Here is a 15,976-nt window from a genome sequence, read left to right on the forward strand (position 1 = left end):
TCTCCCTAAACATTTAAAAAGTGATTATTTATCTTTTCATAATTAAATTAAAAATTCAGGCATACATATGGTCACATTTTCCCCTTATATAAATGATAGTATATTATTATACATTTATTTCTCTACTTACTTCTTAAAACTTTTTATATTCCTTATGGGGCTATATAATATCATAGTTTATTCAATGTTTTACTAATGGACAAGTGGGTTGTTGCCTGCCTTTTGTTATTAAAACTAGTCATTTAGTAGATGACTTCACTGGTAAGTTCTGTGAAACACATAAGAAAGAAATAATACCAATTCTACATATTCTTCCAGAAAATTAAAGAGAAAATACTCTCCAAACCTAATTTGTGGGCCAGCAATTACCCTGATACTAAAACCAAACAAGGATATTACAAAAAAAAAAAAACACAAAAAACAAAAAACTCGAGACCGTATCCCCTCATTAATATAGATTCAAAAATCCTTAACTAAATATTAACAAATTGAATTCAGCAATGAACATAGAAAGGGTAAATACATCATGACCAAGCAGGGTTTATCCTAGCCACGCAAGATTGTTTTAACATTAAAAAGCTAATCCGTGTTAAACAGTGTGGAGGTTCCTTAAAAAGTTAAAAATAGAACTACCCTACAACCCAGCAATTGCAGTCCTAGGTATTTACCCAAAGGATTCAAAATTACTGATTCAAAGGGGCACATGTACCCTGATGTTTATATCAGCGTTACCAACAGTAGCCAAATTATGGAAAGAGCCCAAATGTCCATCAACTAATTAGTAGATAAAGATGACATAGGTAGATACAGAAAGATAATGCAAAATGGCTCAGCCAGCAAAAAGAATGAATCTTGGCCATTTGCAATGATGAAGATGGAACTAAAGAGTGTATTATGCTGAGCTAAAGAAGTCAGAGAAAGACAAATACCGTATGATTTAACGTAAGAAACAAAGCAGATGAACTTAGGGGAGGGGGAAGAAGAGGAAAGCAAACCATAAGAGACTTTTAACTACAGAGAATAAACTGAGGGTGGGTGGGGGATGGACTAAATGGGTGACGGACTTCAGAAGGGCACTTGTGTCGAGCACTGGGTGTTATACGTAAGTGATGAATCACTAAATTCTACTCTTGAAACCAAAATGGCACGAGTTTTGCCATTTTAACTACACTAAAGGTTAACAAACTAGAATTTAAATAAAACTTGAAAAAAAAGATACTGTGATGAAGAGGGTAGTCGGAGTTACTACACTAGATGCTTATTTGTTTGTGTTTGAAAAAAAGCTAATCAGTCTTACTCACTATAATAAAAGATGGAAAAAACATTAAAAAAAGTAACTGAGTAGCCATGAATATAAATATTTTCATATTTGGCAAGGTATAATTGCAGGAGGTTTCCAAAAGTGGTATTGTTGAGTCAAAAGATTCATGCATATATCACTTTTTTTATGTCTTAGAACCATTTGCATTTTTACTGTGAACTAACTGATCATTATTCTAGTCCATTGTTCTTTTTTTTTAATGTTTGTTTTAAAATTTTTTTTCAACGTTTTTTAATTTATTTTTGGGACAGAGAGAGACAGAGCATGAACGGGGGAGGGGCAGACAGAGAGGGAGACACAGAATCGGAAACAGGCTCCAGGCTCCGAGCCATCAGCCCAGAGCCCGACGCGGGGCTCGAACTCATGGACCGCGAGATCGTGACCTGGCTGAAGTCGGATGCTTAACCGACTGTGCCACCCAGGCGCCCCAATGTTTGTTTATATTTGAGAGAGAGAGAGAGAGAGAGAGAGAGAGAGAGAGAGAGAGAGAATCCCAAGCAGGCTTTGTGCCATCAGTGCAGAGCCCAATGTGTGTCTTAAACCCACGAACTGTGAGATCATGATCTGAGCTGAAATCAAGAGTCAGACGCTTAACTGACTGAGCCACCCAGGTGCCCCTCTAGTCCATTGTTCTAAAACATTTTGCTTTTTCTTCTCTTATTAGAGCATTTTCATATGCTAGATACATTAACATTGTGTATGTGATATAAATTGCAAATATTTTTCTCAGTTTTGTGTTTGTCTTTTTATTTCATGTATGGTTGCATTTGCCATGCCAAGATTTTTAATACTATAATTTTGATAAAATCAAATTCTCTATCTTTATTGTTGGTTGATTTTGAGTCATAGGCCATTCACAAGGTAGAGAGACTTTCACACAAGTTGTTACTTCTGGTATATTTTAAATGGTGGGGTTTCTTTTTTGCATTTAATTATTCTATCCTCTGGGAATTTATTTTGGGGCATAGTGCGTGAAATTGATCCAACTTTTTCCAAAAGGCTTGAGATCTATTTTTAAAAGCCAGTCAGAGATAATGTGTAGTTACCTGAAAATATAAAACAGTTCCTTTTTGATCTTTTGATTTAAAGACTGTTAGTCATTCGCCATTCTGGGTCAGAGGCTAAAATTGTTTTCAAATACTTTGGAAGATGAATTATCTAGTGTCAGTGTATTGGATTGACTTATTAGCTTTTGCACTAAATTAATTGACTATTTGCAGAATAATCTGTGTACTCTGATGGGGAGCTCAGCTAATGACTTTTAAGATTAACCAGCAGCATTATGTAACATTGCTTTTCTTTTGTCCCTATGGCCACAGTCAGCATTTATACTCCACTGTGTTCTCTTACAGTCTCCAGCCAACCACAGACTTACTGAAAGGAAAATTCCCCTCCTACATAAACTTATGCCATTTTTTGTATGATGCTTTACCACTCTGTATACGGTTTATGCATCAGTATGCCTTTTGAGGGCACTGAATAAAATATGGAGGGAATCATCACTTATTTTGTCTTGTTATTCCCTCTGACAACACATTCAGAGCCAGTTAATGTGGGAAAATGATGGTCCTCTTTTTGTAAGCGTTAGATATGTGCCATAAGTGTGTAAAACTGTGTTAGACCGGTGGGGAGCACACAAGATTTTAGAAGTCCCATCTCTTCTCTCTCTCTCCTCATTATCTCATTCAGGGAATGGGAAGAGGGTGAAACTGTCCTATTGAAGCAAAGGGGCCTGATCCTGAGATATGGGTCGGGTGGGGCCACGATTAAGGTGTTGTTCCAAGACGGTTCATAAAAACACCAATAATACTAATAGCTGACATTTATTGAATACTTAATACATTCCCAGCCCTGTGCCCATCACCCACATATGTTTCTCATTTAACTTTTAAAACCATCCTGGAATGTAACACTTCATAGATGAAGAAGCTTTACTCCAACCAACTCTGTATATTGCCAAAGACTGTATTAGTAAACAGTATCCCTAGAATGTAAATTTAGAACTATTTGAATTAAGCCTAGGCTTTTAACCACTCTGCTGAATTTTCCATGATCATATCACTGAAAATGAGCCCAAGCTAAGATCCTGCGTGCTTTCCAAGAAACAAATGCAGAAACAAAATATAAACACCAGTCTCAAGAAAGGCGACACATGGGAGAAAGCCAAAAGTCAAGCCCTGGGAGGGAACGACTTCATGTTAGGTATTGTCCCAGGAAGGCATTGGTATCTCCTGGGTAAATGACAAGTACTGGGACACCCGTAACCCAATATACTGGGTGACTGGAAGTTTGATAAGAGAGGACCTGAGGTGGCATTTACATAGAAGTTTACTTTGGACGTATCCTAAAGATGAGATCAGACTTTCTCCAAGACGTTTTTGTTGGTTTGTTTTTTAGTATCAGACGTAGATTATATTAAATAACTTTTTTCAGTACTTCCATACTGTTTTCCACAGTGGCTGTACCAATTTACGTTTACTACCAGTTACCTTTTCCTCCACATCCTCGTCAACACTTGTTAATTCTTATCTTTTCCATCCTAGCTATTCGGGCAAGTATAGGTGATCTCTCATTGAGGTTTTGGTTTACATTTACCTGATGACAAATGATATTGAGCATCTTTTCAAGTGTCTGTTGGCCACTGGTGTGTCTTCTTTGGAAAAATGTCCATTTTGGACTTCTGCCCATTTTTTAATTGGGTTATTTGGGGTTTTTTGGTGTTGAGTTGTGCGTTTTTGGTGTTAGGGATATAACCCCTTGTCGGATGTATTATTTGCAGGTATCTTCTCCCATTCATTAGGTTGTTTCTTCATTTTGTTAATGATTTATTTTGCTGTGAAAAGCTTTTTGTTTTGGTGTAGTCCCAGTAGTTTACTTTTGTTTTTGTTTCCCTTGCCTTAAGAGACAGATCTAGAAAAATGTTGCCGTGGCCTATGACAAAGAAATCACTGCCTGTGGTTTTTTCCTAAGAGTTTTACGGTTTCAGGCCTCACATTTAGGTCCTTAATCCATTGAATCTGTTTTTCTGTATGGTTCCCCAAGAGTTTTACCAAGGGAGAGTAACATAAAATACATTGAGGAATAAAGTAAGATTTAAGTCTATCCAGGGTTGAATATGTTGAACCCTTATTTTATATGTAATTACTTGTGTTTAGAAAAAGAGTAAATGTCTTAGTTCATGAATGAGGTGAAGCTGGAGGTTTTTATGAAATTATTTTGCTTAGTAAAGCACAATTACGTATGTGCCATAATGAGTAAACGATTCTATATCATTGAACTTCTCATTAGTGACAACGGATGCCATTCTTTGACTCCTACAGTATTTTTTGTTTGTTTTCAGTTTCTTAGCACACTTAGTGTGGCTCAAAGTTTTTTTTTCTGTAGTGGGTCAAAAAATGATCTATGAAAGCAACTTCTCATTTATTAGAGTTTTTTCATTGACGATTCATAAGAAATATCTCATTTTTCCTATTAAATAGTATAGATTTGAAAAAAATAGCTGAAGTTTAGGGAAAAACAGGAAAAGCTTAAGTAATTGTACTTGTAATGAAATATTTGAATAGATGGTGACGTAGAGCTTTTTTAAGATCTAAATTTAGGAGCAAAGGCTAATTTAAAAATCAAGAGGCAGGTTTGAGGGGCATCTACACTAATACCATGAAAAACATTGGGAATAGTGTGTTAAAGAATAAACTAAACTTTAGGGGCACCTGGGTGGCTCAGTCGGTTCAGCTATGACTTCGTCTCAGGTCATGATTTTACAGCTTGTGAGTTTGAGCCCTGTGTTGGGCTCTGTGCTGACAGCTCAGAGCCTGGAGCCTGTTTTGTATTCTGTGTCTCCCTCTCTCTACCCCTCCCCTGCTCACACTCTGTCTCTCTCTCCTTCAAAAAGAAACATTTAAAAAAATTTTAAAAAAAAGAATAAACAACTTTAAAACACATTAACGTATATTCAGGAAAATGAATATGGAAGTTTCATGGAAATCCAACACTAACTTCCTGATTGCACTGTTCTTTTTTATTTGATGCTTATTGAGACTCTGAGATCATCAAACTATTTCCATGTCCAGAAGCTGTTCTTTAGAAATAGTTCTTTCTGCTTTAAAAAGTGTTTCCTCAATGCCTGAAGTTACTTAACACATCTTGATCCCAAGGCTAGAAGCCATAGTTAGCAGCTTTTGATTTTGTTTTGTTGTAGTATTGTTTATTTTTTTATGTGTTTAGAAACCTAATATCTTGCTATTTTTTGGTATGAAAATCCTTCTACTGTAGTTCTAGAGAATTCACTTACTAAGATTTCATATGTAACAAAGAAGTCTACTGTCAAGTCCTTAAAAAAATCTACAAAATATTATTTACTATATAATGCTAGTTTATTTAAACTTAGTGTAATGGACAAATTATGTAGTAAATACAATCTTCCTTTTTAAGGAGAAAAGTATATTATACATTATAGTATTATATTGTATATTATTATATAATATATAGCATATTATCTATTTAAAAAAGTAAATCCCACCTTTTCTGAAGAAACCACACGCATAAGTGACTAAAATTTCTGCGGTAGATTGAGAGAGAGTAACTTAAAAAAATGGGAAAATAAAGCATTTAATGGTCAAGTCAGAGGAGACAAGGAAACTCTTCCAGATCTTTGACACCAGTTAAGGCTTTATGTACGTTCCAAATGGTGTTGCACATACTAAAGGAAATGGCATGTGCTTCCAAGGACACAAACTACCATGTCTAAAATGGTGGCGAATGAGCTATGAAATGGGTTAAAATATTCAATGATTTGGTTAAATTAGAAGGGTTAGACAGCGGTAGTTTTGTTTCTTGTTTAGTATTTATCTATCCCTTTTTAAGACACAGTGTTTAGTAAAAATGCTCACTTTCAGGGGTTTTAATATGTCATCTTATGAGAGAGAAAACTGTACTAAAATCTTTATCTCTGATTAAACAAATACAAGTGGCACAAACCGATTAAGCAAAGTCCAAAAGTTTTATGTAACTGACAACACTCGGTGTCCACAAGAATATGGAGAGACAAACATCTTCCATTATTGATGAAGAAATGGTAAGAGTATAAGTAATAAAATATTTTCAGAGGCCAGTGTTAAACTGTTGTATTTATTTGCCAAAGGTCTGACCCAGCCATTCTACTTCTAAAGATTCATCCCCTTTTCACCTTATACAAGTGTGAAAAGATGTAAAAACAAATAGTCACTTAAAATTGGTAATAGCCCCCCCAAAAGAAAGAAAAACAAATAACTCGTATTCTACCAGAAGCAGTTTGTGAAATGCAGATTTATCATGCAATTAAATCCTACATAGTCATTAAGTATACACTAAATCCACACATTTTCATAAGGAGAGATGGCTAAGACATATCATCGAGTGAAAGAAACAAACTTTAATATCTGTAGTGAGCATATAAAAAACACAAATTAGGGGCGCCTGGGTGGCGCAGTCGGTCGAGCGTCCGACTTCAGCCAGGTCACGATCTCGCGGTCCGTGAGTTTGAGCCCCGCGGCGGGCTCTGGGCTGATGGCTCGGAGCCTGGAGCCTGTTTCCGATTCTGTGTCTCCCTCTCTCTCTGCCCCTCCCCCGTTCATGCTCTGTCTCTCTCTGTCCAAAAATAAATAAAAAACGTTGAAAAAAAAAATTAAAAAAAAAAAAAATAAAATAAAAAACACAAATTACAGTGATTGTTGTTTAAAAAAGGGACTTGCGTGTGAGTGTGCGTTTATGTTTGTATTTGTTTTCGAAGAAGTATCTCATACATAATGGAGCATGGTTTGGGTTTTTATGATAAATGTATATTCTCCAGTAATTCTTTCAGGAATCTGAATTTGCCTTTACGATTTGGACCTCCACATTATTGAACTTATTTCCATCTGGCAGCAGCATGCTTGAATTAGAGATACTGTGTCAGAAATGAAGCTTAGAATGAAGTAAAACACAACTAAGAAAACCTAAGTGATAAATTAAAAAATGTAGCTCAAAGATCGGAGTTTCAATGCACCTGATGATCATGCCGTATAGAAAAAGAAATTGTGTGCTGAAGGGACGTAGAATCAAGCTCATCACAGTTCTTTGCTTTGGTCACATTTAGACAATTACCTTTCGATGCTACTCGTGTTTATCATCTCAACTGTGGCAGGAAATGTGGACGATGAAAAGGTCTGGATTAGGGATTACAGAGGTTAGGTATCAGGCACATATTATTATTGTCAGGCACAATTATATTATTGTCACGTATTGCATATACCTATGATAAGAAAGCTTACCATCTACAGAGGGATGCCATTTTTAGTACTGACCACTTTTTAAAAAAACTAAAACTAAAAATGTGTCCATTGAAGCGGATTACTCTGGGATTTTACCTGATTATTATAAACTATTGTTATAATATTTCACTCTAAACTCTGGCACTGAAGAGGTTCCGAAGGGGTTTGGCACTTATAATTTAAGATTCCAAAAAATGGCTGGTTCATAGTTTTGTCCAAGGAGTTGTCTACAGAGGTCAGGTTATGCAGTGGACCAACCACAGGCCTGCTGGCAATTTTGGTGTTTAGATTTCAAGCTCCAGGGACAAGTGGCCAGAATGCACATCCTAATGCAAACTCCGGCTGTTTCTGTTTTAATCGTTAATAAAAGGAGATTTCAGTCTCCTACCTTATTGTTCTGTACTCTTCAATTATCACATGCTGCATGAATCTCGTTAGCCCATATAAAATTGATAAGGAAGCAAATAGGAAATATTAATTAAAAATGTAGGGGAACAGGTAATTGCTATGTTTGAATTGTGCCAGGGGCCAAGTCATGGATAAAGCAACTAAGCCAGAAAATGTAGATATTCTACTGCAAGAGAATCAGACTCGGATGCCTGTAGGCAGTTTGAATCAGTGAGGTGCCCAGGACATAAGGTGATAAAAATGGTGCAGATTGGCAAATAGGAATTGCATCTGGCTTCTTGTTACCAGACGAGAACGAAGATCCATACTGAAAGATTGTTTGTTTTCAAGAGAAGTTAAGAAATAGGAATGTTTCATAAAATCTCCCAATTTCTAAAATATTGTGATGGTTAAACATGCCTCTGGGTTAAATCCAGGGAGTGGCTTGTCCGTCGGCAGCCCCTACTTGCAGGATGACGTCTCTGAAAACAGCCAGACTTAGTGATATCGAGTCATTTCCCCCTTGAATAGGTCTGTGGCTCTGACGATCTGATCATGGAAATTAAAATGAAACATTTATCACACTTACTCAATGTCTAAAAGGAAAATGAAAGAGAAGATGGTGGACTTAATTTTCTCGAAGCAACCACATAGCAGAGAAGGTGGAGGACTGTAGTTTGGCAATTTTGCAGTACTGATTTTATAGTCTCATATATACTGAATGCTTCGGAGATAATGAGCTGTGGATAACTTTTGTGCACCGTGACAGGACTCAATTACTAGGTATCATAGCTGGTTACGCTGGTTTGATGCTAACTCTCTCCCTTACAATGATTTGATCTTTCACTTTGCAAAACGGAGAAAAGCTTTTGAGTCGTTTTATTTAAAGCACTAATTACATGAAATGGATGGCAGTCACAGGTGGCATGGAAAACAGTAGGTAGCTGTGATCACGCGCACTGTCAGTTACGGCCAAAATATATGGCAGTGACCCGCGTGTTCTCTGTGTGCTCTTTTTTCCCCCCAAAAGCAAGCATCTGGGGAGCTTCGCATGCTAAACTTACTGGACACACAGAACTTTATTTGAGAACACTGAGGTTTCTTGGTGCAGAGGTAGATTTTTACTCCAACAATGCCTGTTCAGATGTGTGTCCTTATAGAGTTTCTTCTTTATACACATTATAAATTCTCATTTTTGAAAGGACAGCCATATAAGTAAGTGAGGAGATTTTAGGAGATAACTATACTGGTTCATCCATTGATAATTTGTCATAACGTCCCCAAATTAAATTATAATAAATTCTGCTTGTATTGCTTGTAAGGGTCACTAAATAGCCACACAAAAATGTTAAATTGAGTTTATTGGGAACTTTCTGAATGACTGCTCTTTGCCTAGCCTCTTTTCAACAGCTCTTAGAAATTACGTATATTTAATATATATGCACGTATCTGGACACACATACATATATATACATATATTTATAATTTTATGTGATTCAAACATTGTATTTGGTGATTCTTTATCTTCTATGAAGAATTTAAGGTGATAGAAAAATCCTTGAAAGGAATATAACTTTTTTTTGTTCTTAGAACCAGAGCATTTACAGATTACAAAAGTTACGGATGTGATTGATTATTAAGGATATTATTAAGGTTTTTGACACACATTTCTAAGTTTTCCTGTCAGGTTTATTTTTCAATTTGCTCTTTATTATCTTGTTTGTTCCTTCTGCTTTGCTTTAGTGCTACTTGACCAAAAATCTAGGTAGAATTATGTTCTTTTTTAATATGTATTTTATTCCAGTTTTCCACCCATAGTCATATACATATAAAAGGAGAAACTACTGGCTTATTGATTTTTAGCTTTTGAACCATTCTCTTTGATATTTCTTTTTGGCTCAAGTTCATTATTAAACATTATATATTAGAGAGCAGTTCATTTATCATCTGTTCTCATGAGCTTGCAACACAAGTCAGGCTGAGCATTAATCAGCTTTGCTTAAAATGCAAAAAAAAAAAAAAAAAAGAAAAAAGAAAAAGGAAACAAAACAAAACTCTGTAATCTTTTAAAGAAGACTTTGACACATCTCAAGAATATCCTGAGAAATCCTGAAAAAATCCTGAAATTCTTCCTTTAAATTCCTCTCGTTAATTGATTTGCTTCTACAGTAATGTACAAGTAGACAAGTAAGAGTGTGCATCATTTTTATGAATAGAAGCCTTGGAGAGAGTGGATCTATACTATGTCTTTAGGATACTAACTTAGAAGTTAGATCCCCCAAAATAGAGTCCTATAAGATCTTAAGAAATCATTGAATTTCTAGTCAAAATGTATTGATGATTTTTTTTCTTCTGAGGAGACTTTTTCTGAGGGTTTATCAATATGGTCAAATCGTGAGGATGGACTAGAATTAAAATAGATCTGTTCTATGCTGAATGCAGATTCTGGGTGAGACGATTCTTGAGTTGTATCAAAAGGTCAAGATGTTTTATGAATAACCTTCGAAAAGTAGGAAGCCTATTTTTATAAATCATCTGTCATTGGGGTGTTTGACAGATTATGTTTTGTTTTGGAAGGTTTGAAGGGTATGTAATAATAGTCTAAGTATTTAGACTAATAGCTATAGTTTACAGTTAGTTAGAAACTTTTTAAGTTTTATGTCCCAAAAGGAAAGAAAATATTGTTTTGATTTCTTCAAATAAATATCACATTAAAAACTGATTTATCACAGCTAAAGTATCAGCAAATGAAATACCTGTAAAGAGGAAGTCTCCACGAATAACAAATCTCCCTCTGATCTGTACTGCATTGGCTGTCTCTTATCTCACTGGGACCTCTCGTGTGTCTACTGCGTTTCCGGTACGTGTCAGTCACACAAACTTTTACATGTAATTAGACCTCCAATGGCTTTTCCTTTTGCAGAGGGTGACTTTGCATTACGATTGGTGTCCAATAGATCATTTTTAATACAGTTTCTTGCTTGGCTACTACTGATTTCAAGTTGCCTCTAATCTGAAGATTCTAATAAAATGAATATATTTCTCTAATTAACTTAGATCAAATAATCCAATTGATTTTCATTTCTGATATGTATTTTAAAACTTGGAAACATTAATCTATAGTTTTTTAATTTAAGCCAAGTAATTATAGGTGACATCTGTTCAGTGTACCACATTGTAAATATGAATAATATATAAAACTTTATCTGATGACCACGCTCTAATGTGTCAGCACGCTTTCCAATGTTCATAGCCAGTATTGAGCAGTATTGTTGAAACATTAAGTGCCTGGGCATGGAATTGAAAGCTGAAGCTTTCATTGTCATCCTGGAGATTACTAAGCACACACGCTGATGGGAGGGTTTAAACTTCAGGTTGGATATATGGAAATAAAAACTTCCCATTTGACTTAATTGGATAGTTAGCAAGATCAACCATATTCATTTTCCAAAGAAAGAAACAATACATCACTACTTGGTGGGTATTTCAAATGGCTTTCATGAGACTTGTAGAAATTGACTTTTGCTGCTATTACTACTGGTAAGTAAGTAATAGTAGTAAGTATTAGTGTTAATTGGAGGGTTCCGCATTTGGTTTCTTAAAGGGCCAGAGAGTAAATATTTGGGGCTTGGCAAGCCAGAGGTCTTTGTTGTAACTATTCAATTCTGCCATGATAGCTGAAGCCTGCTGTGGAAAATACATAAATCAATGTGTGTGCCTGTGATCCAGTACAACTTTATTTACAAAAGCAGGCAGCTGGACCACAGATGACAATTTGCCAATTCCTATATTGATGTCACTTTATATAGTGTTTTCAGATAGTCATAAATGAACACAGAAATTTTGTGTTACCTAGATATAGATCTTCACTTTTTGCTGATGGGGAAAGGAGTTCATACTTGACTTGCACATGGGAAGCAAAACAAGAAGGACTCAAGGCTCCAGACTCCAGTAGATGTTTCTGGTATCTATAGTCTTACAAAGCAAGCCACTTTGAAAGTCAACGTGTATACATTATTTCATCGGTGAAAAACTTTCTTTCCACTTAGTTCTGAGTTTTGTCCTACCAAAGCATGATGACAAGACGATAGTACAAGCTAAAGAAGGCCAGGGCTCAGATCCCAGCCGGTGGATCTGACATGTGCTTGAAATGTAGGAACGGAGGGCTTGGCCATATGCAGGAAGATTAGCATAGGCACAGAGGATGGACAGCTGTTTTTACTTTGGTGAGAAGAGCCGATTCCTTATGGAGATATTTTAAAAATAAATTAATAAATGAACAACACCAAAGACATGATTAAATATTGTTCTGAAAGAAATGATTAGAAATGATAATAACAATATAGTTTATGTGCATATTAATCCATTTGGAGTCCATTTATTTGAACATTCACAAAACAATGATTAAACATAAGCTCTGAGTCATATAGTCCATGAGAAGCTGAGAGGATCCTGGAAAAATTCTTGTGTTCAAAAGAGGTGTGTGTGTGTGTGTGTGTGTGTGTGTGTGTGTGTGTGTGTGTATATATATATATATATATATATGGGAGAGAAAGAGGGAGTCAGAGAGACATGTATATTTTTAAAAGCAATCTAAAAAGGAAAAGAAAGTGTGTGCCTTAGATATGATTAAATGCGTAGGCTTTTAAAAGTAAGTGAAATAATAATGTATTTTTAAAATATATGTAATTATCCACATGTGCTTTATCTGTTTTAATGTACCAAGTGATCGTTAGTTAGAATGTTATGGTTTTATTTAAAGGTGGATAGCATTTAGAAAAAGAAGAAATACGTTAGAAAAAACTATTGAAAAATTATCAGAGTTTGCACATGAAATGAAAATAGATGCTAAATACTAAATTTTTTGATACTGCAAAGACAGTTATTTTCATGGTTTTATATAAAAAGATTGTGATAAACTTTTTAAAAAATATACCATTTTTATTTTTTAATGTTTATCTTATTTATTGTTTTAATATTTTATTTTATTTTTTTATTATTTTCTTAATATATGAAATTTATTGTCAAATTGGTTTCCATACAACACCCAGTGCTCATCCCAAAAGGTGCCCTCCTCAATACCCATCACCCACCCTCCCCTCCCTCCCACCCCCCCATCAACCTTCAGTTTGTTCTCAGTTTTTAAGAGTCTCTTATGCTTTGGCTCTCTCCCACTCTAACCTCTTTTTTTTTTTCTTCCCCTCCCCCATGGGTTTCTGTTAAGTTTCTCAGGATCCACATAAGAGTGAAACCATATGGTATCTGTCTTTCTCTGTATGGCTTATTTAGATAGAGAGAGAGAGAGCATGTGGGGGAATGGAAGAGAGAGAGAGAGAAGGTGAGAGAATCGCAGGCAGGCTCGGTGCTGCGGGGCTCGAACTCACAAACCGTGAGATCATGAACTGAGCCAAAACCAAGAGTCGGACATTCAACTGACTGAGCCACCCAGGCGCCCCTAAAAAAATACACCATTTTTAAAGTTTAAATCATTATAGAGCTTATCTATGCCTATATATTAAAAACTAAAATGTGAACATGCTAAATATTTTACTATAAAAATGTAAATCTGAGTTAATCTTTTAAAACGAAACCAAAATTTTTATTATAAGCATAATATCATATTCAATTATAAATGTTACACTAACCTGCTTATATCTTTAAGCAATATGTTTATGTTATAGGCATAATTTTTGTTTATGTTCAAGTTAATAGTTGTAATGATTCCTTCATCATCATAGTTAAATATTGTAATAAAAAGTTACACACAATATTAAAAACTTTGATTTTTATTTCCTGTTTTTCTATTTATGGGAAAGGAGAAGAGGAGATATTTTGATGTGGAAAAAGAAATTAAGAAACATTTAAGATATCTGGGATAAAGATCTCTGCCATATTTAAGATGTAGTGTTAAATTGGTAATGATTGATTTCATTTTCTTTAAACAATTAACTTCAAACAGGATTCCTGAAATCTGACCAAATCAGTAATCCATTGTATATTCTCAGCTCAAGTCATTCATTAATTTTTTGGAATTTGTAATTTTCCAAATACAATCTGTTTTTCAATTTGTACAAGACAACATACGTAAACGGTGGGGGTGGACGGGAAGGAAAGAAAAAAGAGAGCAAGAAAATTAAGGCCAACTATAATGGTAAGCAAGAAAATGTTTGAATGCTTAAATATTTAGGTTCTCTTTATATTTTCCTTTAATACATTTGATAAAATGTATTAATGACTCAAATGCTAATACACCTGATTCACTTCCTTTGTGACTGTGTGAAAAAGAGTTTGCATTGATGTGGGGCATGAATCAGGCTTGAAGAGAACATCTTCCATTTATTGTAAACAGCCTTCCTTGCAAGAAATTTAAATGTCAATTCCAGTCATGTTACTTTATAAAAAATCAAGGTTTCAAAAATTTAGTTGGTATTCTTAAGTTATTAGTGAATCATATATATGTGTAACAAAATTTAGTGTTCCTAGGATACGTATATAATCGATGCCCATTCCAGGCTAAATATCAGATCCTGAGAAATATCAGGATCCCTGAAGTTGTATCAGTGGCTCATAAGTGAACACATGTAAGATATTTGTCAGTCTGGTCTGCCTGCTAATTAATGATGTGTAAGTGACTAAAATCCCCTGTGACACTCTGAAATGTGAATTCTAGTAATCACCCAGGTAACTTGAAATTTTAGTTCCTCTTTTATTTTCTTGTACACGACTGTCTTTTCAATCAAATATTCCCTTGTCTAAGTAGTCAGTTTAGCCATTTTATTTACTTTTTGCCAGAGGGTAGGTGTGAGACACTTCCGTAGGTATTCTTGAAAGTTTTGAACTTAATTACTGCTTGTTTAAAGAAAACCTTCCTGCATGCTTAATCACATACATTTGAACTATGTCAAATTAAATTAGAATAACTTAAAAGATACACATCACCACATACTTGTTTATTTTATATTTAAAGGATTCCGTGTTGGAGAAAGGATACATGAGGAAGCATAGTCCCTGTCTGGGTCATGAAGAATCACGTGGAAAGGATCAAAGATACACAAGGTAAGTTCGTGTTCCCTCTCTGGGCCATGAAGAATCGCATGGAAAGGATCAAAGATACACTAAGGTAAGCCGTTTGTGTTCCCTCTCTGGGTCATGAAGAATCTGGAAAGGATCAAAGATACACTAAGGTAAGTCATTCGTGTCCCCATCTGAGCCTTTATTTCAACTTCAGCTTTTCAAGGCAAAGTGCTGTTCATCTCTTTTCCTTCTTTGATTATTGAATTGTGATCCATGTCGTCTAACAATTCTGTGACTCTGTTCCTTGGTTGGGAGGAGAATGAAGTAATTACTAGATTTTGTGATTGTTGTACTTGTTTTTGCAGCTGATGAATTTTAATGGTTGTTGGGGTGGGGAGCTAAATGCAGCATCACAAGGTCCTCAAGCTCGAATCCTAAGTTTGGATAGCTCAAGCCTGATCTCAGGCTGGTCACCCACCTCCTTGCCCTTCCGTCAAAAGGACAGGATCATGGGGAGGCCAAGAGATACTCAGAACATCCCTTGGGATTTGAAAATCAAAACGAGTAACGTCAGATTATAAATAAGATGAAAAGGGATAGGAAATAAATGGTTAACTGAAACCTGCTCTATGTTAATAATAAGAATTGACATGATTCTCCTGAGATGTTTACTACCTCACACTTTAAATTTTTTTTTAAAAATGAAAGGTTTACTTTTCCTCAATAATCCTATTGCTCTTGATGTTGAAAAAAGTTAAGAAAACGTGAGGATATAAAATATATCAGAAAACATACTTGTTATTTAGGGAAGACTTTTCTACCTTCTAAGACAGTAATAGTATTAGGATTCTCTCTCTGCCTGCCTCTCTCTCTCTCTCTCTCTCTCTTAAAATACATAAATAAATTTTTAAAAAGGTAAAAAAAAAGTACTTGGGGGCAAAGTAAGAACTCAATAATGGTAGATATT

The sequence above is a fragment of the Neofelis nebulosa genome, chromosome 3 (genome assembly GCF_028018385.1).
Source record: "Neofelis nebulosa isolate mNeoNeb1 chromosome 3, mNeoNeb1.pri, whole genome shotgun sequence".
NCBI classification, from domain to species: Eukaryota; Metazoa; Chordata; class Mammalia; order Carnivora; family Felidae; genus Neofelis; species Neofelis nebulosa.